The sequence below is a fragment of the Lepidochelys kempii genome, chromosome 2 (genome assembly GCF_965140265.1).
Source record: "Lepidochelys kempii isolate rLepKem1 chromosome 2, rLepKem1.hap2, whole genome shotgun sequence".
Taxonomy (NCBI): domain Eukaryota; kingdom Metazoa; phylum Chordata; order Testudines; family Cheloniidae; genus Lepidochelys; species Lepidochelys kempii.
In genome coordinates this window covers 123327132-123352623 of record NC_133257.1, presented here as the reverse complement: position 1 = coordinate 123352623, position 25492 = coordinate 123327132, and the positions used below count along the sequence as shown (strand labels likewise).

General features: G+C 43.1%; 1 protein-coding gene across 2 annotated transcripts in view; it reads left to right on the top strand.

Moving 5' to 3' along the window:
- Nucleotides 1-15494: 15494 nt before the first annotated feature.
- The window catches only part of CDH20 (cadherin 20), a 150680-nt gene continuing 140682 nt past the window's right edge, over nucleotides 15495-25492 (top strand). For both annotated transcript variants that reach the window (XR_012157363.1, XM_073332246.1), the window contains exon 1: nucleotides 15495-15834. The gene's annotated coding sequence lies outside the window, so the exon portion shown is untranslated. The remainder of the gene's footprint in view (nucleotides 15835-25492) is intronic.

The window sequence follows — 25492 nt, the reverse complement described above, 5'->3', positions numbered from 1 at the left end:
GAGACACGGTTTTATTGTCTAAAGTAGCTCTGTGGAGGAGCACAGAATTAATTACTGTGGAATCTCAAGGACATAAAATGTAACATTTCTAAAGTGAAACAACATTCATTATTGTGACCAGGATGCTTCAGTCCTCGTACCGTCTCTGGACACAGCCTTGTTAATTGCACTTACAGAAGTGCAGAGACAGTGTTGAGTTTAAAGTTATAAACTTTATTCTGTTTCATAAAAATGTCATAACTGTCTGCAATATGGAGGGTTGGGCTAGTACGTATAATACCCTCTCTGCAAAAGGCTTTTTCTGTCATCACAGGCCTTTCATACATTGGAAGGCATAACTGTTCTTGTGGTGCCCTATTGGCAGAGGGGTTATTCCAAGCTGCTGAGGGGAAACCTGCAGTGTCTGCAGCTGAAGTAATCAAATGTATAGTGACCGAACAGCACATTTGTGAAAAGAATGGACTAGTCAGTTATACCTGGAAAATACGCCCTTCCTTGCAATGAGATTATCTGGAGTTCCTGCTCCAGGAAAAATTTGCAGTTATCAGTAGCCAGGATTGGGTCGAGGGTTGTCAGCCCTCCAGGATTGTCCTGGAGTTTCCAGGAATCTAAGATTAATCTTTAATTATTGTCACGTGATGAAACCTCCAGGAATTCATGCAACCAAAACTGGCAACGCTAATTGTGTCAGAATCCATGAGAGAAGTAGTATGATGCTGTGGTAGCTTGCATGTGGCTTACCATGTTATTGCTGCACACAAACCCACTGAAATCTGCAGTTTTACTCTACCCCACATTGTGCACTGCTCCTCGAAATAACTGACACCCTACTAGTTCTTTGGAAAAATGATTTTGTGACCCGCAGACTGCCTAGACTACCTCTAACTGAAATTGACTAGATTGGGAAATAGAATATTGTTTCACAACTACACACACTCAGCTGGCTGCTTACAGATGGCACCATAGACCCAGAAGGAGTGATTACAGAGTGGCAAATTTCTTATTACTGAAAGGAAAACAAGATGATATGATGTTGTTAGAATAACAGAGACTTGGTGGGATAACTCGCATGGCTGGAGTACTGTCATGGATGGGTATAAACTGTTCAGGAAGGACAGGGAGGCCAGAAAAGGTGGGGGAGTTGCATTGTATGTAAGAGAGCAGTATGACTGCTCAGAGCTCAAGTATGAAACTGCAGAAAAACCTGAGAGTCTCTGGATTAAGTTTAGAAGCGTGAGCAACAAGGGTGATGTCATGGTGGGAGTCGGCTATAGAACACTGGATCAGGGGGATGAGGTGGATGAGGCTTTCTTCCGGCAACTTGCAGAAACTACTAGATCGCATGCCCTGGTTCTCATGGGCTACTTCAATCATCCTGATATCTGCTGGGAGAGCAATACAGAGGTGCACTAGATCGCATGCCCTGGTTCTCATGGGCTACTTCAATCATCCTGATATCTGCTGGGAGAGCAATACAGAGGTGCACAGACAATCCAGGAACTTTTTGGAAAGTGTAGGGGACAATTTCCTGGTGCAGGTGCTGGAGGAACCAACTAGGGGCGGAGCTCTTCTTGACCTGCTGCTCACAAACCGGGAAGAATTAGTAGGGGAAGCAAAAGTGGATGGGAACCGGGGAGGCAGTGACCATGAGATGGTCGAGTTCAGGATCCTGACACAAGGAAGAAAGGAAAGCAGCAGAATACGGACCCTGGACTTCAGAAAAGCAGACTTTGACTCCCTCCGGGAACTGATGGGCAGGATCCTCTGGGAGAATAACATGAGGGGGAAAGGAGTCCAGGAGAGCTGGCTGTATTTTAAAGAATCCTTATTGTGGTTACAGGGACAAACCATCCTGATGTGTAGAAAGAATAGTAAATATGGCAGGCGACCAGCTTGGCTTAACAGTGAAATCCTTGCTGATCTTAAACACAAAAAAGAGGCTTACAAGAAGTGGAAGATTGGGCAAATGACCAGGGATGAGTATAAAAATATTGCTCGGGCATGTAGGAGTGAAATCAGGAAGGCTAAATCACACCTGGAGTTGCAGCTAGCGAGAGATGTTAAGAGTAACAAGAAGAGTTTCTTTAGGTATGTAGGCAACAAGAAGAAAGCCAAGGAAAGTGTGGGCCCCTTACTGAATGAGGGAAGCAACCTAGTGACAGAGGAAGCTAATGTACTCAATGCTTTTTTTGCCTCTGTCTTCACAAACAAGGTCAGCTCCCAGACTACTGCACTGGGCAGCACAGCATGGGGAGGAGATGGCCAACCCTCTGTGAAGAAAGAAGTGGTTCGGGACTATTTAGAAAAGCTGGACGTGCACAAGTCCATGGGGCTGGATGCGTTGCATCTGAGAGTGCTAAAGGAATTGGCAGATGTGATTGCAGAGCCATTGGCCATTATCTTTGAAAACTCATGGCGATCAGGGGAAGTCCCGAAAGACTGGAAAAAGGCTAATGTAGTGCCAATCTTTAAAAAAGGGAAGAAGGAGGATCCTGGGAACTATAGGCCAGTCAGCCTCACCTCAGTCCCCAAAAAAATCATGGAGCATGTCCTCAAGGAATCAATTCTGAAGCACTTAGACGAGAGGAAAGCGATCAGGAACAGTCAGCATGGATTCACCAAGGGAAAGTCCTGCCTGACTAATCTAATTGCCTTCTATGATGAGGTAACTGGATGAAGGGAAAAGCAGTGGACGTGTTATTCCTTGACTTTAGCAAAGCTTTTGACATGGTCTCCCACAGTATTCTTGTCAGCAAGTTAAAGAAGTATGGGCTGGATGGATGCACTACAAGGTGGGTAGAAAGTTGGCTAGATTGTTGGGCTCAACGGGTAGTGATCAATGGCTCCATGTCTAGTTGGCAGCTGGTATCTAGCGGAGTGCCCCAAGGGTCAGTCCTGGGGCCAGTTTTGTTCAATATCTTCATTAATGATCTGGAGGATGGTGTGGATTGCACCCTCAGCAAGTTTGCAGATGACACTAAACTGGGAGGAGTGGTAGATACGCTGGAGGGTAGGGATAGGATACAGAGGGACCTAGACAAATTGGAGGATTGGGCCAAAAGAAATCTGATGAGGTTCAACAAGGACAAGTGCAGAGTCCTGCGCTTGGAACGGAAGAATCTAATGCACTGCTACAGACTAGGGACCGAATGGCTAGGCAGCAGTTCTGCAGAGAAGGACCTAGGGGTGACAGTGGACGAGAAGCTGGATATGAGTCAACAGTGTGCCCTTGTTGCCAAGAAGGCCAATGGCATTTTGGGGTGTATGAGTAGGGGCATTGCCAGCAGATCGAGGGACGTGATCGTTCCCCCTCTATTCGACATTGGTGAGGCCTCATCTCGAGTACTGTGGGGCCCCACACTACAAGAAAGATGTGGAAAAATTGGAGAGAGTCCAGCGAAGGGCAACAAAAATGATTAGGGGTCTGGAACACATGACTTATGAGGAGAGGCTGAGGGAACTGGGATTGTTTAGTCTACGGAAGAGAAGAATGAGGGGGGATTTGATAGCTGCTTTCAACTACCTGAAAGGTGGATCCAAAGAGGATGGATCTAGACTATTCTCAGTGATAGCAGATGACAGAACGAGGAGTAATGGTCTCAAGTTGCAGTGGGGGAGGTTTAGGTTGGATATTAGGAAAAACTTTTTCACTAGGAGGGTGGTGAAACACTGGAATGCATTACCTAGGGAGGTGGTGGAATTCCCTTCCTTAGAAGTTTTTAAGGTCAGGCTTGACAAAGCCCTGGCTGGGATGATTTAGTGGGGATTGGTCCTGCTCTGGGCAGGGGGTTGGACTAGATGACCTCCTGAGGTCCCTTCCAACTCTGATATTCTATGAAGGACCCTACCAAACCTCTGCCTTAACAGTGAAAATAACCTTTGCAGCCCTTCATGAATGTTTGAAATTCCAAGTTGCCATCTTGAACGCCACATGGTTGGGAAGAAGGGGATGCCAAGGCACCGTGATACAATCTGCCATTAGTGGCCAAACGCTCATAGCCAGGTATAATCATTTTGCATTGCTTCTTACAGCAGAAATCCCTCCTGTTACTATAATAATAAACTCTTCATTTGAGTCATACGCTTACCAGGCTCTGCGGCCACTTCTGTCTCCACTGGATTCTCTGCAGGCTTGGCAGCAGGCTGTTTCTTTGTGGGAGGGGAATCAAACAGTTCTTCCAAGTGGTAGGGTCCATATGTCCTGTTTTGGCCAGGACAGTCCAATTTTTAAGCTGTGTCCTGGCTGTTCCAACTTTTTTGGCAAAAGTGGGTATTTGTCCCATTTGCTCTTGCCGGCTTGATCAGTTGGCAAGAGCAAACAGGACAAATGCACACTTTTTTTTTTACACAAAAGTGGGGTGCAGTACAGAGGAATGAGTGGTGATGCCAGTCACTTGCATGGGGGCGGGGGGCAGGCAAGTCTCATGTGGGGGGTAGGCAGGGTTTAAGCAACCAGCCTCATGTGGAGGAAGGGGGGGTGCTTCGGTGAGCAGCTCGAGCCAGCCCTGAATGGGGAGGGGGGAGGGCTCGAGCCAGCTCAATGCGGGAGGAGGGGTGGAAGGGCTCGGGCTGCCTGTGTGGTTCCCATTTTCCCTTTGGGAAATATGATCACCCTAGCAAGTGGGGACCAAGAATTTGCTGTTGATCCTGATCCACAGCCTGCTCTAGGACTGGTTTCATTAAGAGGTATTTCATAACCTGGCTGGAAGCCTACAGCTGGATCCCATCCGTCCCCATGCTGGATTCAGGTACCAGCAGGGCACCATCGCAGCTGACCAGGTCATCATGAAACCCGGTTGGCTCCATGCTGGGCACAGTGCCCAGGACCTGTCAAAGTCGTCATAAAATGAGCATGTCATTGACAAGTTGCCCAAGGTGCAGTTCTTGTCCCTGGTCTTCCGATACTTGCTCTTCAGCTTCTTAATATACTCACTGCACTGATCACCTGTCCGGAAACTCCGCAGAGCTGCCAGATTTTTAGGGGTCTGCCAGTATGCATGGACATTTCTGGTGCTTTCGCTGAAGTGCAGAGTTTTACTGGCCTTGCACCAGAGGTTCACCAAAATCTGTCTGTGCTCCTGTGACCATGAAGCAGTTTGCTTTGCAAAGGTCTTCACTGGTTCACTCTCTGTGGCAAACCCAGGAGGTGCTCTCATAGTGTGCTTACAGATCGGTGATTGGAAAATAATTGGTTAATGCTGGCCTTAGCTGCTGCCATTCATCAAAGGGGTGCATCTTCAGTTTTCAATAAAGTGGATTGCAGATTGTTAGGAAGTTGTCCCATGGAATTGTGGGATACTTCTGGCTGACTTCTGGTATTTGAGTCAAGCAGAGCTGTGTCTATGCTGCAAAGCAATAGGGCTCAGACCCTGGGTTGCAGCTTAACTCGAGCTCGAACCCTCCAGCCCTTCAGGGTCCCAAGACCCTGGGTCTGAACCCTGGGTTAGTGCAATTGTAGTGTAGACGCAAGGAGGGTTAGGCTTGAACATGAGCTCAAGCCTGGGCTTATGGTATGTCTAAACTGCAAATCTAAGTGCTTTTTGAATGTAGCAGCAGTGCTCTGTCAGTTACTGTGGAAACCAGAAAGAGCTAACCAGAGTATCCTAAAACACAAGTTCCTACATGCATAGGTAAATAGATTAGATCCTTTTTTTTTTCCCCGAGGGCAACAATATAATAATTTATTACAAGGGAGTTTGTGGGTAGTGAAATGGAGTTTGCACCCAAGATGTCTAGACACAGCTTTAAATATTACATAAACTTTTTTTTTACTTTGTGTAAAAACAAAAAAAGTGGCTTTATTGCTATCAATAGAACTTGTGATGTGCTTGCGCAATGGGATTCATTCTTTCTCTGATACTGGACTCTCCCTATTCCTCTCTCACTTTATAATGCCCTTCATTCTTTGCTTTGTGTTAAGGATACGTATTGACTTTGTAGAATCACTGCGGCAAGCTGTAAATGATGTATTCAAAGAAAAAACGCTGCCCAGTTCTCACAGAAAGAGCACAAACAGTGATGGGCAATCACTGCTGTGCTGTGTTGTGTATTATAATATTCAGCACAAATACAAATGTCTCTGACAAAAATGCAACAACAAAAGAGAACTAACCCTTTTTTTAAATAATATAGGGGTCTTGGTATCTTTTCCCTTTGTACTTTTACTCCTTTCCATTTCCTTACCTGCATCTAGCATACACTTGGCTACTGCTTCTGGAAGAAGAGTCCTTCCTCATATGCAGCTCCTCCCTACAAACAAGAGTGAAACTAGCAATTAGAAAATTGTATATGTGGTGGCCAATCTGCTACCTGCAGTATACCCATCATCTTCTGTGGTAGATAAGTCATGGCAAGTAATAGGATCCCTTACACCGCAGGTGTAATTAGAGATACCCAGAAGTGTTTCAATAAAAGCCAGGCAGAACAGAAAACCTGCCAGTCAGAGTCCCATAAGAAATGTCTGAGAGAAATTAAAAACTGCACAGCATGGCATGCATTATTTGTGTGTGTCTGTATCTATAGCCTCCAGAATACCCAGAAAGCTTTAAAATCAACTATTTTTTTCAATAAGATTCTTTCAAAGCTTTTTATGCAGGTTGTTTGTAGATAACACTTCTATGGGTTTTTGGTTTGTTTACTTGTTTCTGGTGATACCATGAAGATAATCAGTATCATTTAGTACTTTGCACTAGTAGTAGTAATAGTAAATCTCATGGGGTAAGAGTAAAGATAAGATGTGTTTATATAGTACTTGTCATCTTCAAAAGACTTAAAGAATCCATATACCTCGATCACAAAGAGAGACCATCTGACATCTTTGCTGATGGCTGCAGAGGCCGACATTCAGCCCTGTGCAGAAGGCCTATGCACCAAATGAAGTCCCATGTATGCCTTATTTTGAGGTCTTCAGTGGCATATAGGCTTTTTGCTGTCCCTCTGCATGGGGGTGAATTTCACCCAGACAGATTTTGTGACATCTTTGTTTCTAAGTGTGACTGTGTGAACCTTTTTTTTTTTCTTTTTTCTTAAACAATCTGAAAACAAACCCAGATCTGTTGAGGTTCTCAAGGAGGTGCAGGTTTGCTTGAAATTGGCTTCTATTCTGGGAATTCCATAGTGCCTTTGTGCATTGTGGGATCTTCAGACCATAAAATGAAGGTCTTTCAGCAGGTTGCTCTCCTGAAGATTTTTCTGTCAATTGGTGGGCACTGGCTGATATTTGCAGGTGCCCCCACCATGACAGAAAATAAAGGTAATGTGCAAACCAGCTGCCCTCCCTTCTCAGAGGAAATCAGGAGGGAAGGGAGAGACTGCAATCGACCAGATCCCTCTCAAAAGAGAGCAAAAGGAAAGTGTGTGTGTTGGGAGGTGGTTAGGCTGTCTGTTAGGGAAGGGGGCTTGTGAAAGGGTAATGTTGGAAAATTTTGACACACAGATGCTATCATTGGCAGCATGGGCAGCGCCAGCAAGTATCAAAGGCCAGGGCAGGCTAAGCCTGCCCTGAGCCAGGCCATGGCCCAGCCCATGTTCTGCCCCGAGGCCCCGCCTTCCTCCCACTCTTCCCTGAAGCCTGTAGGGCTCACTAAGCTCCAGCTGGCAGTCTGGAGCTCAGGCCCGCTGGCGTCTTGGCCCAGAGCTGGAGAGTCTGGCAGCTCCGCCCAGCACTGGGTTCTGGCGATGGGGGGGCCAGCTGGCATGGCTGGGAGGGTGGGCCACGATTCCTTGAGGCTCAAGTGGAAGGACCGGGCTGGCAGGCTAGCCTCCCCTAAGCGGGGGTTCAGTTGATGCCCATGATTGGCAGAGTGGAGGCAGGGTTAATGGCTCAGTATTGTATGAAATTATATAGAGAGCACAAATTGTCCATGAAGTGCCTTAAAAGTGGAGATACATTTTTTGTGCTTGGCGCAGTGGAAAAAGGAAAGATGCAAAGGGTGTGAAATGGTCAAACTGAGTCAGGAAGATGATATTTTTGTAGCAGCCTGTTGAACACCTTTAAGAGACCACATTTGTTGAGGCCAGAAAGGAAGTGGTTGCAGCAGTCGCAGTGCAAGATTATAAAGGTCTGCGTGAGAGTTTTCGCTGTGTAGACAGAAAGAAACAGCTGTACCTTAGAGATGTTCTTCAGAAAGAAGTGGGAAGATTTTAACAGGACCTAGATATGAATCGATTACTTTCTGATCAATCGATGATGCATCGTGCAGGATATTTCAGTAGTGCCATCATTCAATATTGGTAGCGATCATCGCCTGCTGAGAGCCAGACTCACGTTCACTGTGAAGGTGGAGAAAAAGCTGCGGTGTGTGGTGAACAGAAGGCACCAACTGGTAGCTTTCGACGAGGCAATCCTGAAGGAAAACATTTCTAGGGAAGATTGGAGCCTTCTGGATGACTGCAACGACAATTATGAGAACTTCAGTAAGAGACTGAAACAGTGTGTGAAATCAGCTGAGCGTGAAAGACCAAGAAGACTTAGTGGGAGAATCTCGGAGAATACAAAGACTTTATTGGAGAAGATGAGGAAAATGAAAAGAAATGGCAGTGACAGGCTTGAGTACTCCCTTCTCTGCAAGCTCATATGAATGAAGTTGAAGACTTTGAGAAATTTCAAACCGAAAAGCTCCTAAAGGCTGCTGAAGATCGTAAAAGTCTCAAGAAATCCAAATGGGAACTGGACTGTACCGGTCATCATTATCAGCTTTGAAGAACAGGGACAGAGAATCAATAACTGATCAAACAGAGATGGAGGCAATCTGCAGGGATTTCTATACCCAGCTTTTTGCATCCCATATAGACATCCCAATGCCATCACTTCAACAAACTGATGAACACATACTCCCGGTTGTCATCAGCAAAGTCTGTCACACAGTCCATCAAATGAAAGAGGGGAAGGCTCCAGGCAAGGATAGTCTGACAGCAGAAGTGCTTAAGGAAGGAGGTCAGGGACTTTGGAAAGGTCTCACCCAAAGGTTCAGCCACTACCTGGAAATCCAGAATATATCGTCCAGTTGGAAAGAGTCCAATACCATCTTGCTGTATAAGAAAGGTGATCGAGAAAATCTAAAGAACTGTTGCCCCATCTGCCTGCTTTTGCATATCTATAAGTTGTTCACTAAAATAATAACAAATCAACTGTCTCAAAACCTGGATGAACCGCAATTTAGAGAGCAGGCTGGCTTTTGAAGGAATTACAGCACGATAGACCACATCTTTACTCTAAACCAACTACTAGAGCATTCAAGGGAATACAAGTTCCCCTTGTGCATTGCCTTCATGGACTATGAGAAGGCGTTCGACAGCGTAGAGATTAATGCTATTCTTGAAGCTCTTTCAGAACAGGGCATCAGCGTGAAATATATCACTTTACTAAAGGAAGCAAACTCTGGCTGCAGCATGGACATATCGCTGTTCAATACTCCCCTCCGAATCCCCATCGAGAAAGTTGTGAAACAAGGAGATACAGTTCCAACAAAATTATTCACAGCCTGTCTTGAATTGGTTTTTCGATGAGCAGACTTGAAAAGTGGGATTAATATCAACGGCAACTGGCTAAACCATCTCAGGTTCGCAGATGATATAGTGCTGATAGCCAAAAATATAGCCCAGCTTGAGAGAGTGCTTAAAGAACTGAATGCGAAAAGTAGTCAAGTAGCATTAAAAATGAACCAGTCAAAAACAAAATACATGAGATCAGATGTTCTTCCAAGAACCCAAATAACTTTTGGAGGAGAGCAGATCCAGGAGGTTGATAAATACGTTTATTTGGGCCAGGAAGTCAACATGCGCCACAATCAGAAAGGTGAACTGTCGCACAGAAGAAAAAAAAGCTGGATGGTGCGCATTCAATGACATCAAGGTCATCCTCCAAGGAAAGATCAGCAAAACAACTCATGCAAATCCTTTTAACTCTACCATGCTTCCAGCGATGTTATATGGCAGTGAAACATGGTCACTGACAAAGATTGAAGAACATCAACTGTCTGTCACACAGAGGGGAATGGAACGAACATTTCTGGGCATTTAGCTCTGCGATCACATCCCCAACAAAATAATAAGGCAGCAGTCTGGAGTGCGAGTCGTTGTTGAAAGCAGGCTCAGCAAAATGCGGTGGGCGGGACATGTGGCCCAACTCAGCGACAACAGATGGACCGCAGCTATATCCAAGTGATATCTGCGAGAACAGAAATGGCCGCGCGGTCAGCCTCCAAAGAGGTGGAATGGTTTCCTAACAAGAAGATATGGACAAACATGGCAAAGGATGGCCAGAGTGAGAGAAGATTGGAAGATGTGTTGTGATTGGCTCAGCCTTAACTGATAAAGGATCGACAGTCTATGCAGTCTACGCAGCTATGAGGATCTAGAGAGAGGATTAATTCAAAATCAATGCCAAAGCTACATTGCTGAGTAACAGAGAGGATTGTGTATTGCCTATGCATACTAAGAAGAGGATGGAGAGTTTGTGGGGGAAAGATCTCAGTTTTCACCATGTTGAAGGTTGAGTTGATAGTTAGAAATAAGGAGATATCTGAAAGAGATTTTAGTTTGAACAGGAGGAGATCGTTCTATGTTACCAGCTAAAAGCCAATAGTTAGTCATGTTTTTGAATAGGTTTCCCAGAGTTATGGTATGGAGGAAGAAGAAGAGGTGGCCAGGAAAAAAGTCTCTTGTGGGACCCCCACTGAAAGTTTCAGTGAGGGAGGAGAGGATTCCCAAAGGAAATGAGGGAGTGATTAGAGAGTTCGTCGGAGAACCAAGAAACGATAGAAAACTGAAGGTAGGATGCCTTTTAAAAGAAGAGCATGGTTGCTGGTGGTGAACACAGCTGACTGGTTGAGAAAGATGAAGATAGAGTACTCATCCTGAGTTTTGGCCAGGAAGAGGTCATTAGAGACTTCAGAGAGAGGCATTTGCAGCAAGTGGATGCTGGATTCTGATGGGGTCTAGACTGGAGCTGGAAAAAAGAACTCCAGATAGTGATTATAGACCACCCTATGAGATTAGAGGTGAAGGGGAGGAGAAAGATGCAGAGGTAGTTGAAGATGCAAATTAGATCAATACTAGGCCCTTTTTTTTTAAATGGGGGAGATTGAACAATGGTTGTATTGTGAGGGGAATGAACTGGGGGGAGAGGCTAGAGAAGGGGATGAGAGTGTGGGGCAAAGGAGAACAAGAGATCAGGTGGGATGTGATCATTGGAGCAGTTGGAGGATTGCAATAAGAGAGATGCCTCTATTGTAGCCACTTTGTTTCATAAAATGCACTTGCCATTTTAAGTTCTGTCCTTCACTATCCTTGTTTTGAGTACTTTTTAGAAATAAACAGACTTTGTAGAAATAAAGACTGTGTGGCATTTGCATAGTATTTACTCACTAATATATGGTACTTCTGCGCTTTCTTGGATGTGGGTGGTACTGGCACTCTTGCCCTGTAGACATGACTCTGAAAGATTTCTCTGTTACCTGTTTCAGTGACCTTTTCAAATGTAGAATTTATATTATATAAATTTCTTTCACTATCAATTTTTATATGCATTAGCTTTATGTACCACTTCTTGGAACTATGTGTAGTTTTGTTTTACTACTTTGGAATATGCTTCTTTAAGTTCATGGTCTCTCTCTCTCTCCCCCTCCCCACCCCCCTTTGGATGATATCTTATTCCAGTGAATTTTCACAAAATAAAAAATCCAAATCCTTTTTCCTGTGTAAGAGAGATACCATACCAATGATAATTGTGCATTGTGTAATTAACACTGACCCTGCAAAATGCCCTAAAATGAATAAAATATAGGATGGGATTAATTTTAAAAGAATCTTAATTATATGACAATAAAATCTTAGAAAAGAGGAATGAAGATTAAGATGAAATCTTCATAATTTTGATTCCTCAAAGCATTTAGCTCCCATTCATGCAAGCTGAATAATGGAAATATCCCATTCCTCCCTCTGTTGCCAAAGAATGAGTGCTTCCTATCGGCCACCTAATGAAGGAATACTGCAACACAGTTTATCATGTACCACAACCCAGTCTTCTTTCTTGAGGAATGATGAAGAGAGATGAAAAGGGACAGGAATGAAAAAAGGTGGAGAATAAACTAGCCAGAAACATGAAAGCTACTGCATGACATGAAGTGACCACACAACTATAAAATAGTTGGGTTTGAGCTTTCTGTATTTTTTCTTTAGAACTTGTAACTTATCCTTCATGTCAGTTGCAAAAGACAGACATGTATATGAGCAGATAAGCAATATACACATGTTTATTGCAAGTTTTTATTCCAAGAGAATGTGTAAATAGATGGGAGCATATTAAATTACCTTGTTCAAACAGTGATAGCAAAATGTTTTTACATCTCCCCCAAAGACTCTAATCTTTAAGACTACTCAGCATGCTCTAAAATTATTTTTTTTAATTTTGCTTGTTTTGTATGGATCTAACTTTACATATAGTTTCAAGGCAGAGAGAACTTCAAGTATTGGAACTAATATATGCAGTAGTTTATATAAAAATATTTACTCATAGCAGCAATAAAATGCCCATTTTTAAGGATGGAATCTTATGGATCATCTCAATCTTGAGAGTTAGGGTCATTTTTTTTTTAATTTAAATTGTCATCCCTTTGGTGATTTGTTTTTAAGGAGAAAATTGAGACCTCTAGGATATCCATTCATCTATTCTATATGGGGTCTGTGTATTTTAAAGCAGATGAGGTGAGATTGTAAGCACTTTCTCTGAAGTGCTGGGTGCTCTCAACTCTGACTTCAGTGGGAGATGAGCATGCTCAGCATCTTGCCTGATTGAGGCCTTATCTTTTTTTTTCCAGTAGGAATGTAGGATCACTCCCTCCTCCCCTGCACCTTTTTTCCCATCCTTCCACTATGCATCACATAATACTTCTTAGGAAAACAGTCACAGGCACATTACTCAAACTTTTTTCTGTGAAAAAAATGACACAAATATTGAACTGTAAAAATTAAGGTATGCAAGTAGCATCTATTTTAATAAAACATTTTTGATATTCAAAATCAACTGTAAACATAAAATTGAGAACCTCACATTGTTTTTTTTCCAGTGCTCACTCTGTATATTATAGAATTATCTTGTGCTATCTGTCATCAGTACAGCATTATGTACTCTATATCTATTCATCCTAAATTATAACCTTATGCAATAAACAGTATCTGCATTTTATTTTCATGGTGCTGTGGCATACAACATAATCAAAGTACCTTCACTGCAGCCTCCACACCATTAAAGCTGTCTCATATATGTTTATTGTGACTTCTTTTTTCTTATAGCAGTATAATTTCGAAAAATAAATAAATTAAGGGGAGGGAGGTAGAGACTACATACAGACTGATTCCAACATATTACAGGAGTGGCATGGATTTACATTTTAAAAAAAAATCTTATCCTATATATTCTTAACATGTTATCTCAAAATAAAGATGTACATATCATCTGCAAGTATAGTATCCATGCTAAACAATATGTATTACATTGAGAATAAATACATTAGTATGGAAACATTTCCACACTTAACTAAAAGACTTGATTCTGGCTACAAGTCTTTGGGATTTTGATTAAAATTGCAACTGTGGTAACTTTCTGGAATATTGTTACATGTGCTCATGATCATTCTCCTCAATAAGGTTATATTTTGCCTTATTATCAGAAACACACTGAGACTTAGTCATTGACAGACAGTAGCAGCGAGAGACAATTCTGGCTCTCTAGAATGTTTCATTAAAAGTCACCAATCAACCTGAGTCCAGAGATGAATATACAATAGAAGAAAACTGGATAAAATATTGGCTGTCAAAATATATATTTATCACAATTGTAACTTATCATTTATATTGAACGTGACACCAAGCAACGTCAAGACTTCCAAACTGTTAATGTAAGAATCTCCATTGCATTCTTTCTTTTTTTGCAGCGTCATTGTAGCTGTGTTGGTATCAGTATACTAGAGCTAGGTAGGTCTAAGATGGGTGAGGTAATATCTTTTATTGCACCAACTTCCATTGGTGAAAGAGACAAGCTTTCGAACTTACGTAGACCTGAAAAAGATCTGTGTGTAACCTCAAAAGCTTGTCTTTTTCACCAACAGAAGTTGGTCCAATAATGATCTCCTCACCTACTTTCTCTCGTGTGCGTGCTCCCGTTTTTTATACTGAACTGATTATATAGCGATGAATGTTTATGAAAAATGCATGTCCCTAAGATTCCTCAGGTATATTTCTGTGACCTTAGTTCTGCTAAATAATCAAGGCAATTAAAAAAAATCTAAACTGTGCAATCAATCTTCATAGTAGATTTCATCGCAAAGAGGCTGGATGTTCCAGGAAATCAATAAGGGGAATTAGTCTTCAATGGCAAACTGACTGATTTGGGTAGAGATTATATGGTTTCTATTCTGCACTGAAGTTAGTGGAGTTACTTGGGATCTGACCCAGTGTAACTGAGAATAGAATTGGGCTGTAGGCTGGTAGTGACTAGAAGGTATTACCACCTGACAGCTGTTCAGCATATATGAAATGAGCTGCAGTCTCATTCTAGTACCGAATGAACATCTCTTTCACTCCAAAGTTGGTGCTAATTTGTACCCTTACTACACTATCTGCAGAAAGATGAAGGATCGAATGGGCATAGAGTTAGGAACCTTCTCACCCCTAGAGGTGGTTATTCCAGGTCACCACTGGGGCAAATTGGTAGGGAGCATGGAATGTGTCTCCTGTGTACATGTGCTGCCTCTGCTGTAGCAGTTCTGGGGTTAGACAGAGTATTTGAGTTTTCATTGCTGTCAGTTGCATACCAGTTTCATGACTACGACAGACATTTGAAAAAAGTTTAAAAAGGAAGGGTTTTTAGAGGATTATTTAATGGATTTTTTCAATCTTCTACAATCCCTACAAGAAATCGTATTTACACTGATATCTGTAAGATCAAAGAATATTTATTAGAACTGAGCCTTCTCAAGGAAACAAAGCTTTCCTCTGTTAGAAAAATAAAGCTTTGTATCCCAGTATTTTCAGACTACCTAACAAGTGTGTTTTAAATCTGTCATGTTGTCCTTGTCTTTCCCCATAAATTCCCATTCAGTCCTGAACAGGGATGGTGCATCTTTTAAATCCTCCTAAGACATATTCTCTGTAAAAAGATGTCTCTGGTACACACTGCTGCTTTTCCCAGGACCTGAGATGTGTGTGGAATCTAAAGCCAGTGGGGTTCCCCAGAGGTGCCAAGTCAAAATGGCAGGGTCTGAACCACAGGGTGCCAACTGGACACTAATTACTTGCATCTGGTGGTGTTCCAGACAGCTCCGCAGAGGGACGGAGTGCACATTCCTGGCACCAATTGGCTAATTCAATTTACTTCAACAGCATTCGCCTCTGTCAGAATATTCATGAGCAGCAGCCTGAGTACCAGTGGCACAGGCAGCCAGCAGCCACTTAGACTAGGGAAGGAGCAAGGGCGAAGGAGGAGGGGAAGAGGTGCCTGCCACAAACTCGAGAGGAGCTGATCAGGAGGAGCCTCCATCTCCACCGGCTCTGAGCTGAGAGTTGGCAGAGGCGAGGGACCGGGGGCGGGGGGGAGAGAAACCCCGTCGTCACTGCAGCCCAGGTGGAAGCAGAAATCTAGCCCTTTGTGAGCGCCGGGGGCAGGAGGGGGAAGCTGTGCGTCCCCCTCCCCCCCCGAGGTGGGCTCAGGAGTGGACTTCGCTTCTCGGACGACAGTGGCCGTGGCGGGGGGCGCTGGGATGTGAGCGGGGACCCCAGCGAGGAGGAAGGTCGCCAGGAGGGTTCCCGGGGAGCTCCTGCCACACACCGCGCAAGGTACCCGCGGGGTAACACCGGAGGCTCCCTTGCCGAGCACCGCGGGAGGCAGAGGGAAGGGGCGCGGGGCTGCCGCTGCTCTCGAGTTTGGCTGGGACGTTTTCAGGTGCGCTGGCGGCGGGGCTGCCTCCGCCCTGCCACGAGCTTCTCGCTCCAACTTCCCCGGCGGCTCGGGCCAAAGGGCCGGGGAGGGAGCCGCCTCCGCAGCGCCAGGCTGAGCAGCGCCTCGGGTGCGGGGGACGTGTCCCAGGCCCGCCGGCTCCGGGGTGGTCCCCTCTGCTCTGCTGCGTGCTGGGGGAGCCGCCTACGGGGAAACCCCCCAGGGAAAGGAGCCCGGTGGAGGCGGGGAGGTGGTTGAACTCTTCTACAGGCGGCCGCCCCATGGAGATGCAGCCCAAGGATCAGACACTGGGGCGCGGCGGCGGCGGCGGCGGCGGGGGGGGGGGGGGGGAGAGTCTTGCAAGCCCGAGAGAGCGCGGGGCGCCTGCGGGGGGGGGGGGGGGGATGCCGAGCAGGGGGCCGAGAGTGTGGGGAGCCATGGGCTGGGGGCAAAGGGGGGGGGGTTGCCCAGTGGAAGCCCTGAACACAGGGGCATTATAGGAGCAGGAGGGAGCCCTGCCCATGGGGTGATTTGGGGGAGCCCTCTAGGGAGCAGGGCACTCGCTGTTGCCAGCCCTCTTTCCCTCCCCCCGCCCTTAGAGCCAGGGGAGGATAAATGGAGCTGTGAGCAAAGTGTGCGGGAAACTCTCCCCCTTTCTGTTTTCACTTTTTTTCCTCCTGTGAACCAAGTTTGGTTCTTCTTCCGTGGCTCTCACTGGCCGCGGTGGCCCCTCCCGGCCCGTCCCCCCGCCGGGCAGCCTGCGGTGAAGGGCTCTCGAGCCGCCGACTTGGTGGGACTCTGCTGGGTGTTGCTAGAGGAGGGGAAGGGGTAACAGAAAATAAATGTGAAAGAGATACGGAAGGAAGAGACCAATGGCTGGGCCATAAATCAGCCAGTATACAACAAGGAGTTGATGAGAATAGATCTTTTCACCCTCAAAACAAAACAAAACCAAAAAAAAAAAAACCCACTTTGGAAAGGGGAGGGGGGAACCAAGAAGGTTGGTTATTGGCACCCAGCTCTGAAACCAAGGCAGCTGATGCTGAGCGGAGCCAAGGGGTGCAGTTCTTCTTAGTTAGTTTCAAAACAGCAAGACAGCCTCTGCCAAAGATTGCTGTAAACACTGAATAAAGATTTCATTGTGGGCTGGTGTGACTGGAATAATTAGGCCGTTAATTGTTCATTCTGATCTGAAGGTGCGGGAATCAGTAGGGCACAGTAGCCACAAAATGAGAGAAAGGGAGAGAAAATAGCAACATGCAACATTTATCACTTGCTCCGCTTCTGCAGTACTTTGAATCCCAGAGCCCAGGGGTCGCTATCTATTTAACAAAAGGGCATCTCTGTGAAACTGCAGTTTAAATATGCATTACTGCCATTTTCTCTTCTTAGTTTTTATGCTGGACACAATCGAGTGATGAGTTGTTTTTTTAATCCCGTTTTAGAGAAGTAAAATGTAAATATGCCTGGAGAATGAACATCCTAACTAGACTGACTAATACCAATTAATGCATTTTACTTATGTGCACACTTTATTGCCAGCTCAGCAGGGATGGCCGCTAATGGTGCCAGCTTTTGTGCTGCTGTAAGGCTTTTCAAACAGGCATGCAAGATTTTAACAGTAAACTGTTTGCGTTTTAACTTTGTAATTATGTCCAGGTTTAAAACATGTTACTCAGAATGATTTCTCTTTCATGAAAAACTGGTGAAATAACCCTTACTACACTTTTGCTTTTCTATATGATGTAACAGAAAACCCCATGCTTGCTAGTGCTAAAGGTGATTTTAGTAGTCAAGCAAAGTACATAGGCAGTAGACTGACAGTATTGATATTTACTAAAAAATGGTGCTGTAAGTGAAAAATGGTTGTAAATTATTTCCTAAGTAGCATACAACAAGAGATACCTGTACAAAAAAAGAAAGTAGTGATATGTCTAATCAGAGAGAATGGAAGAGCAGGGTATTAAAACAAAGTTGATGAAGTCATAATCATCTGAGCAAAATCACAGGATGATTTGAAGTCTAATGTTGTAAAGGAAACAGATTCAGCTTTGGTGTGACTCCACTGACTTCAAAGAAGTTACACCAGGGATGAATTTGGCTCACAGATTTTAGTACAGATATCCATCCATTATATATTACTAAATAAAAAAAGATTTTGGCACTGGACAATGTTTAATCAGAACCACAATTAGTATACTTTTCATCTGTATACATAAGGAAGCCAGAGTATAGGAAGTACCAGTAAGATAACGGTGGAGTGAGCTTTCACTTTGCTGTCCAAATCATAGTGTTGTATTTTTCTGAGTTTACCTAAGACTTTGAGATACACTTGTGAGATTTTTGCATTAAGGGAAGGGGAGAAAACAGGATACATGTTAAAGTGCTACAACTGTATATGTAATTAAATAAAATAATGTAGTCTCTATTCAAATCCCAAATTATCTGAGGATGGACTGAGTGAGCACTGCAGTGTTTGGCCCAAGGTGGGGTGTTGGGAGGAACTCACCTGGATACTAAAAGACCGCAGTTAAAATGCACTTCACAAACGTTCTGATGAAGTTGTCAAAATTGCATTGTCATAATCCAATGATGGATAGAGGATAAATTCTTTATTTCTGATTTAATTGTAATCCCTGTTGTGAGGAACAGTTTTCAAGGCAATCTGCCAACCTGTTCCTATTTACCAGAACTTTCTACAAGGGAATATTGCTAACCGTATCTGGATCGACCCACTTTTAGAAACCTAAGAACATTTTACTGAAGTATCCTCTAGAGGTAGAAAGACAAAATGTATAGTGAAAACTATAAGAGACACTACTGACCTTGAGTCGTCGCCAGTGGTGTTTCATTAGGGAACTCTTATAAAGAATCTTAACTTTATAGTGCATCAATTAGTTAAGTGCTGTGTTTAATTTTAGAATAATTTCTGGAGCCACGACTGAAGACCAGTAAAGTTTTGTCATAAGTCTAATGTTTCTTATATTTAATAAACATAAACATATACAAAATCTATGGTTGTTAAATAAGACATGAAAAACATGCCTTAAGAACCATGATAATCATGGGGAAACTATCTTATGCCCAAATAAACTTGTTAGTCTCTAAGGTGCCACAAGGACTCCTCATTGTTTCAGCTATACATAGAGGTTTACACAATTTTATGTATTGAAATCATTAGTCATTGGTTTGTAGTTAAATGCTGAATAATACCTTGTACATAAGTTATGTGAAATGCACAGTACATCTCCAAAATAAAATTGCATTTTCACATACATAATTGTTATTCATAGCAAGTAGTCTGACAAACAGATTACATCTCTGTAAGTACTGAGTCTGTCAGGCCAATTCTGACTAAATTACTGCATGTCCTCTATTGTATAAACTAATTAAAGGGTAATTAATAAAATGATTATTTCATTCCATGGCAATGACTACATCTGGTTGTCATAGCAGAGTTTGACATATGGTTGAATGGTCAGACATTACATTGTATGATAGCAACATTTGTGCAGAACACCTAGCAAGACAGCAGAATTTTAATCCTTAAGGCTTTAATTTCAAGACTCTGTGCCAAGGTGTTACTGAATTTGTTTGCTTATACTCTTCATCTAATCTTCCTAGACCTAATATAAAATAATTTAACCCTTCAGCAAAATTTAAATGAGCTAACCTCATGAGGGACTTAAGTTGGAACTAAAAGATAAAATACTCAGATTTACATACTTAGTCAAATGAATTGGATGTTGTTAGTTCATTTTCTAGTGGACAGTATATGTTAATACTGTACACTGGCAAAGAAAAGCCATGATGGAATTAGCATTGAGACTAAATTATCTCTTCTCCTCCTCCCCTCCCATCACCTCTGCCTTACAGATGTATACCAGGATGAGGCTGTGGTCAAAATGACATGGAGAAATCTGCATTGCAGGCTTCTCCGACTGTACCTTGCATCTGTAGGTGTACCAAAACTTCAGTTCCCAAAACTCTTAGTACAAACAGTATCGGTAAAATACACACACAATTTAAAATGTTCTTTTAGTAAAATAAATAATATAAATAAATGTGTGTGTATATATACATGATATACAGGATAACTATACACATACTCTGAAAGATCAGTGGTTGAGATTTTCAAAGAAGTCTAGGGGTTTTAAACATACCTTTAATGTGTCTACACCCCCTAACCTGCTTTGAAAATCACAACCACTGATCTTTCACAGTAGGCTTATGTGTGTGCATGTGTGTGTCTTTTGAAAATGCTAACCACAAGTAGTCATGGTTCTGACTGAGTATAGCAAAACCAGAGAGAAGAAGAAATGAAGCAATAAATTAACATTTTCATTTATAAATTACACAAAAATGGTTATTTTTTTCAGAGAAAGCAAAGTAAAAGGGTGTATGAAACTGAATGATCTCATTCGTGTCTTCCTTATTTCATGTACACCATCATGAATGAACAGTTTCTTCACTGAGTAGTCATGATTGCTCATCACCTTCCAAGGTCAGGTGCAGAGTTTGGCCAATGATGCATATAAAGCACTGTTTGTCTGTTTCTCTGAGAGTCTGAGTCCTGTTTCTTGAGATTTTCCAGTTAGACTGATCTATCTCATTTTAATTCTAACCATGTAACTCATTAACACCTGGAAAATCTTTTTATAGCATCTAACTGCATCATATGCATTGTCCAACACATGTACTCTTAATAGGGCTTTCACTGTGGCATTGTCAAAGAACCCTTATGTCACAGCTGGGAACATGAATCTGTCATGTCAGCACTGTACCTTGTTTTAGAAAGCGATAGTGTATGAATGTATTTTATGAAGAGAAGTTAAATGTGCTCATGTACTGATCATTAGCAAGCGAGAAATTGAAGTTTATTTTTTATATAAAGATTAAAACTAGTATTAGCAGAGTGCTCTGTACACTAACACTACTGCCTCTAAGGCATTGTATTTAAGGAAAAGCAAGACATGAGGCAAGACAATCATGTCTTAGTATTTTATTGGTGTAATGTGGCTAGTTAAGGATATATCATCACTTACATTTCTTTTAAGAAAATGCCAGATGTTTATAACTCAGCTGTGATAACTTGTCTGAGGCTGAAAGCTGATATGAAAGTCCTTAGTCTGGGAATATTTGTCTTTTAAACAAATTTAATTTAAGTAATTTGGCAATTTTAAAAGATGAGTGGAAGGAAATTATCTCTAATTTCATATGCTATTTTTGTTTGCACCTACAAAATGATTGCAAAAGCAATTGAACAAGAATATTTTGTAGGTTATGAATCATAGTATCTTGGGTGTTTTGTTTTGTTATTTTTTTAATTAAAGCAATAGAGGTATACGTTTGTAAAAATGTCTTCAACACTAAGACAAGACCTACTTTTGCGTAAGGATTAATATATATACATGTGCATTTTCATTTGTGAATTAATATCACTGTTTTAAAATTCACCATCTCTTGTTGACACTATAGAGCATGTCAATATGGTAATTCTCTGGTAGAGCTCACTAAGTACACATTGACATGATAGACTATGAGTACTGTGAAGGAAGAAATACAGTTTCTGATGTCAATGATCTGTGGATGAAAGGAGCATTTCATACATTTCCAGTATGATCTATTTTTCTTTTTTGAACTAATGTTTTAAAAAAGCAAACTAATATAATGATAATTCACACACTGCACCCATTAAAGGTACTTCAAGTGTTTAGAAATAAAGTTACACTGTCAAATGCCCTTTTATAGGTTTAAAATATTTGTCTCCATTGTTTTTAATACTTTCTCAGAACCTTGAAAATGAAGGGCCCAATCCTGTAGCCGTGAGGAAGTCAAAGCTCCCACTGATATCAGTGAAAATATTCCAGTTTAAAGCAACAAATTAGGCTCTGAATTTTCTTCTCTTTTGATTCTTTCCTTCTGCCATTGGTCACTATTTCTGGGGGTTTCTGTTTTTTCTAATAGTATTTGAAGACCCAAAAATATTTTTTGTCTGTCTCCCTGTTTATTCACACACACCCCATTATCATCAGAAGTCTGGGGATAGGGTTTGTTAGATAGTTGCTGTCTGGGGCCAGCAGAGGGCACATACAACTTTGTTTTTGAGTAGGTCCTTTGTTTAAACTGCTTTTTTTTTCTTACGTGGTGAAGTATGTTTAACAGAATTTGTTGGGGATTTGTAAGGATTCATGTTGGTGAGCTCTGTTACAGCTAGCCAGCGGGCCTGCTATAGTAAGTGCTCACCAACATGAATAAAGTTTGCACAATCAAGTCCTAAGAATCGTAAAGACACAATCCATGAGATTCTAACAGTTCTAAAGTAAGTAACTCTTTGGGACTAAATTATTCAACATGATTTTTTTAAATCTACTACAGTAGCAATTCAGAGGTAAAAATGAAACTATATAATTAACGTCTCCTGTATGCCTAAGTATTTTAGCACTTGTAGCATATAGTGGATTCCTAAAACATGTAACTTGGACACAATGGGGCATGTTAAAGATGGATTGAAAGGCTTACCTATAAATCTTCTTGCTTGTGTAGTTTTGATTCAGAATTGCTGTCATGAAAATTAAAATAGCAGTAGTAGAACACCATTTGGCAAATCTTATAAAATTGGTATATAGACACCTCACTAGGTGGTGGTGGTTTACTGAGTGCCTTCTGTGTGCTTAGCACTATACAAATATAAAACAAGACATAGGATACATTTTTTCAAAAGCACTTAATTGACCTAGGAACTTACTTTCAAGACTTCCAATGTGTGTTAGACACTGAAGAACCTGTTTTCTTTTTAAAATGGGAGGCTCCTAAGCCTCTTGGGCACTTTTTTTGAAAATTTTACCCATAGTCCTTGTGCCATAGAGCTTACAATCTAAATAAGATGTAGACAACACCATTCCAACATATATGCTACATGGGATAATGTGATGGGCTAATATTTCAAAGCCTTGTGGAAGAAGAGGGTTTTTAAGGATGTAATTGAAGAAATGAGAGAGATCCATGCATGGAAAGGGCATGGAGATGGGTATGGGGAAAGAATGTAAAAGGTCCTAGACAGGGTAGTGTGGGAGGAATGTAAGTAGTGTGGGGGAGAGAGAATAGAAGGAAGCAGCAGTAGAGAAAATGGAATGAAGAAGGGACTTGAAGGTGAAATATGAAGCTTGATCTTGATGCAGAAAATAAGAGGGGAGACCTGTCAAATGACTCCCAGGTTGCTGGAACAAGATAAATTTATCAACACTACTTTGTATGTACTGGATCAAAGAACTGCAGAGAAGAGGAGGTTGCTATAGTAAAAGAGAGATGACAAATGTGATAATCCCCAGGGCTGAAGAGAGAAGGATAGACTGCAGAGGTGAAAGAAAGAGAATTTGGTGAAAGCATGGGTCGGATATATGTAGAAATAGGAGACAAATGGCAATTAGGTTGTGTGATACAACATGGCCAGAGGGCAGCAGGAGAGTGTTAGAAGGGAGCCTTATTCCATGTAGTGGGAAGAAAGTTTGCTATAAATTAATTAAAGCACTTTGAAGCCAATTAAAGCACCTGAAGCCAGTCATATGATAAAAGCTCCCTGCTTCAATCAGACAAGAGGAGGAGTTGAAGCAGAGTGGATTGGCGTTGGAGCAGAGAGCAGTTTGGAGGAGTTGAAGCAGAGTGGATTGGCGTTGGAGCAGAGAGCAGTTTGGAGGAGTTGAAGCAGAGTGGATTGGCGGTGGAGCAGAGAGCAGTTTGGAGGAGTTGAAGCAGAGTGGATTGGCGTTGGAGCAGAGAGCAGTTTGGAGGAGTTGAAGCAGAGTGGATTGGCGTTGGAGCAGAGAGCAGTTTGGAGGAGTTGAAGCAGAGTGGATTGGCGTTGGAGCAAAGAGCAGTTTGTAGAAGTGCTGTGGTGGGCTAAGAAGACCAAGACCCTAGGTAAAGAGACACCTGGTTTGTGCAAAGGGAGGGCAGGAAGCCCCACAAGCTGAAGGGCAGGAGAGGGAGGTAGCCCAGGGGAAGGAACCACTAGTTCTAGGGGTTTACCGCTAGCCTAGGGCTGGGACCCAGAGTAGAGGGCGGGCCCGGGTCTCTTCCTCTCCACTCCCCTCCGCTAGGACACTAGTGGGGCAGTTAATACCCCAGTTCAGGGGCAAGAAACAGTGCGCTGAACCTCCCCTCAGAAGAGAAAGTGCGAGACCCATCATAGTAGTGCCAGCAATTTGCCACACGTGGTGTAAGGAGTGGGATCTACGCGCTGGGCACTTAAACCAGGGTTAGCCAAAACCCTCCCATCCCTAAGATGGACGACATGGTCAAGGCCCTAATACAAGCCACCACAGCCCAGCGGACATATTACAACCATCGGGCAAAAGTACGGGTGATGGTGCTAGTGCCGACAGCAGAAAGCAAGCTCCTAGCCAGCTGGCATGGACCATATGAGATAGTGGAAGCCATTCGGGAGGTGGACTATAAGGTCAGACAACCAGACCGCCGAAGGCCAGAGCAAATTTACCACATCAACTTACTGAAGCCCTAGCATGACCGAGAGATGTGCCTGGTCATTCGAGGAGCTCCACCCCAGACAGATGACCCAGAGGGGCAGGTGAAGATATCTCCTGAGTTAACTCCAGAACAACGAACAGAGGTCATTGATATGATCCAACAGAACCAGGACGTGTTCTGTACACAGCCGGGCCATACGACACTAGTCCAAAATCATATTGTCACCAGGCCCGGAGTAAGGGTGATAATAAGACAGTACCAGATACCGGAAGCTAAAAGGGAAGAAATTAGGACAGAAGTGAAGAAGATGCTGGAACTCGGGGTTATTGAAGAATCCCACAGCCAGTGGTCTAGCCCTATCGTCCTAGTCCCCAAGCCTGACAGCACCCTGAGGTTTTGCAATGACTTCCAGAAGTTGAATGAAGTATCCCAATTCGATGCCTATCCGATACCACACATTGATGAGCTAGTTGATCAGTTAGGCAAGGCCCAGTACCTAACCACCCTGGACCTGACCAAAGGATATTGGCAAATTCCCCTGGCCGAGAATGCCAAGGAAAAGACTGCCTTCTCTACACCTGATGGCCTGTTCCAATACACTGTCCTCCCTTTCAGACTCCATGGGGCCCCTGCAACATTCCAATGACTTATGGACAAATTGCTGCGACCCCATGCCAAGTATGCCACCACCTGTCTAGACGACATAGTCATCCATAGCCCTGACTGGGAAACGCACCTAGGAAAAGTAGAAGCAGTGCTAGACGCCCTGCGGAAGGCCGGCCTCACTGCCAACCCTCTCAAGTGCGTTATAGGACTAGCTGAGGCCAGATACCTCGGGTATGTAGTAAGGAGAGGTTTGGTGAAACCCCAAAGGAATAAAGTGGAGGCAATACAAGGTTGGCCTCGACCAATCTGCAAAAAGCAGGTCAGAGCATTTCTAGGGATAGTAGGATACTATCGGAGATTCATCCCTCATTTCGCCACAAGAGCAGGGCCATTGACGGATTTGATAAAGGCTCGGGACGCCGAGATAGTAAAGTAGACTAATGCGGCAAAAGGAGCATTTGCAGA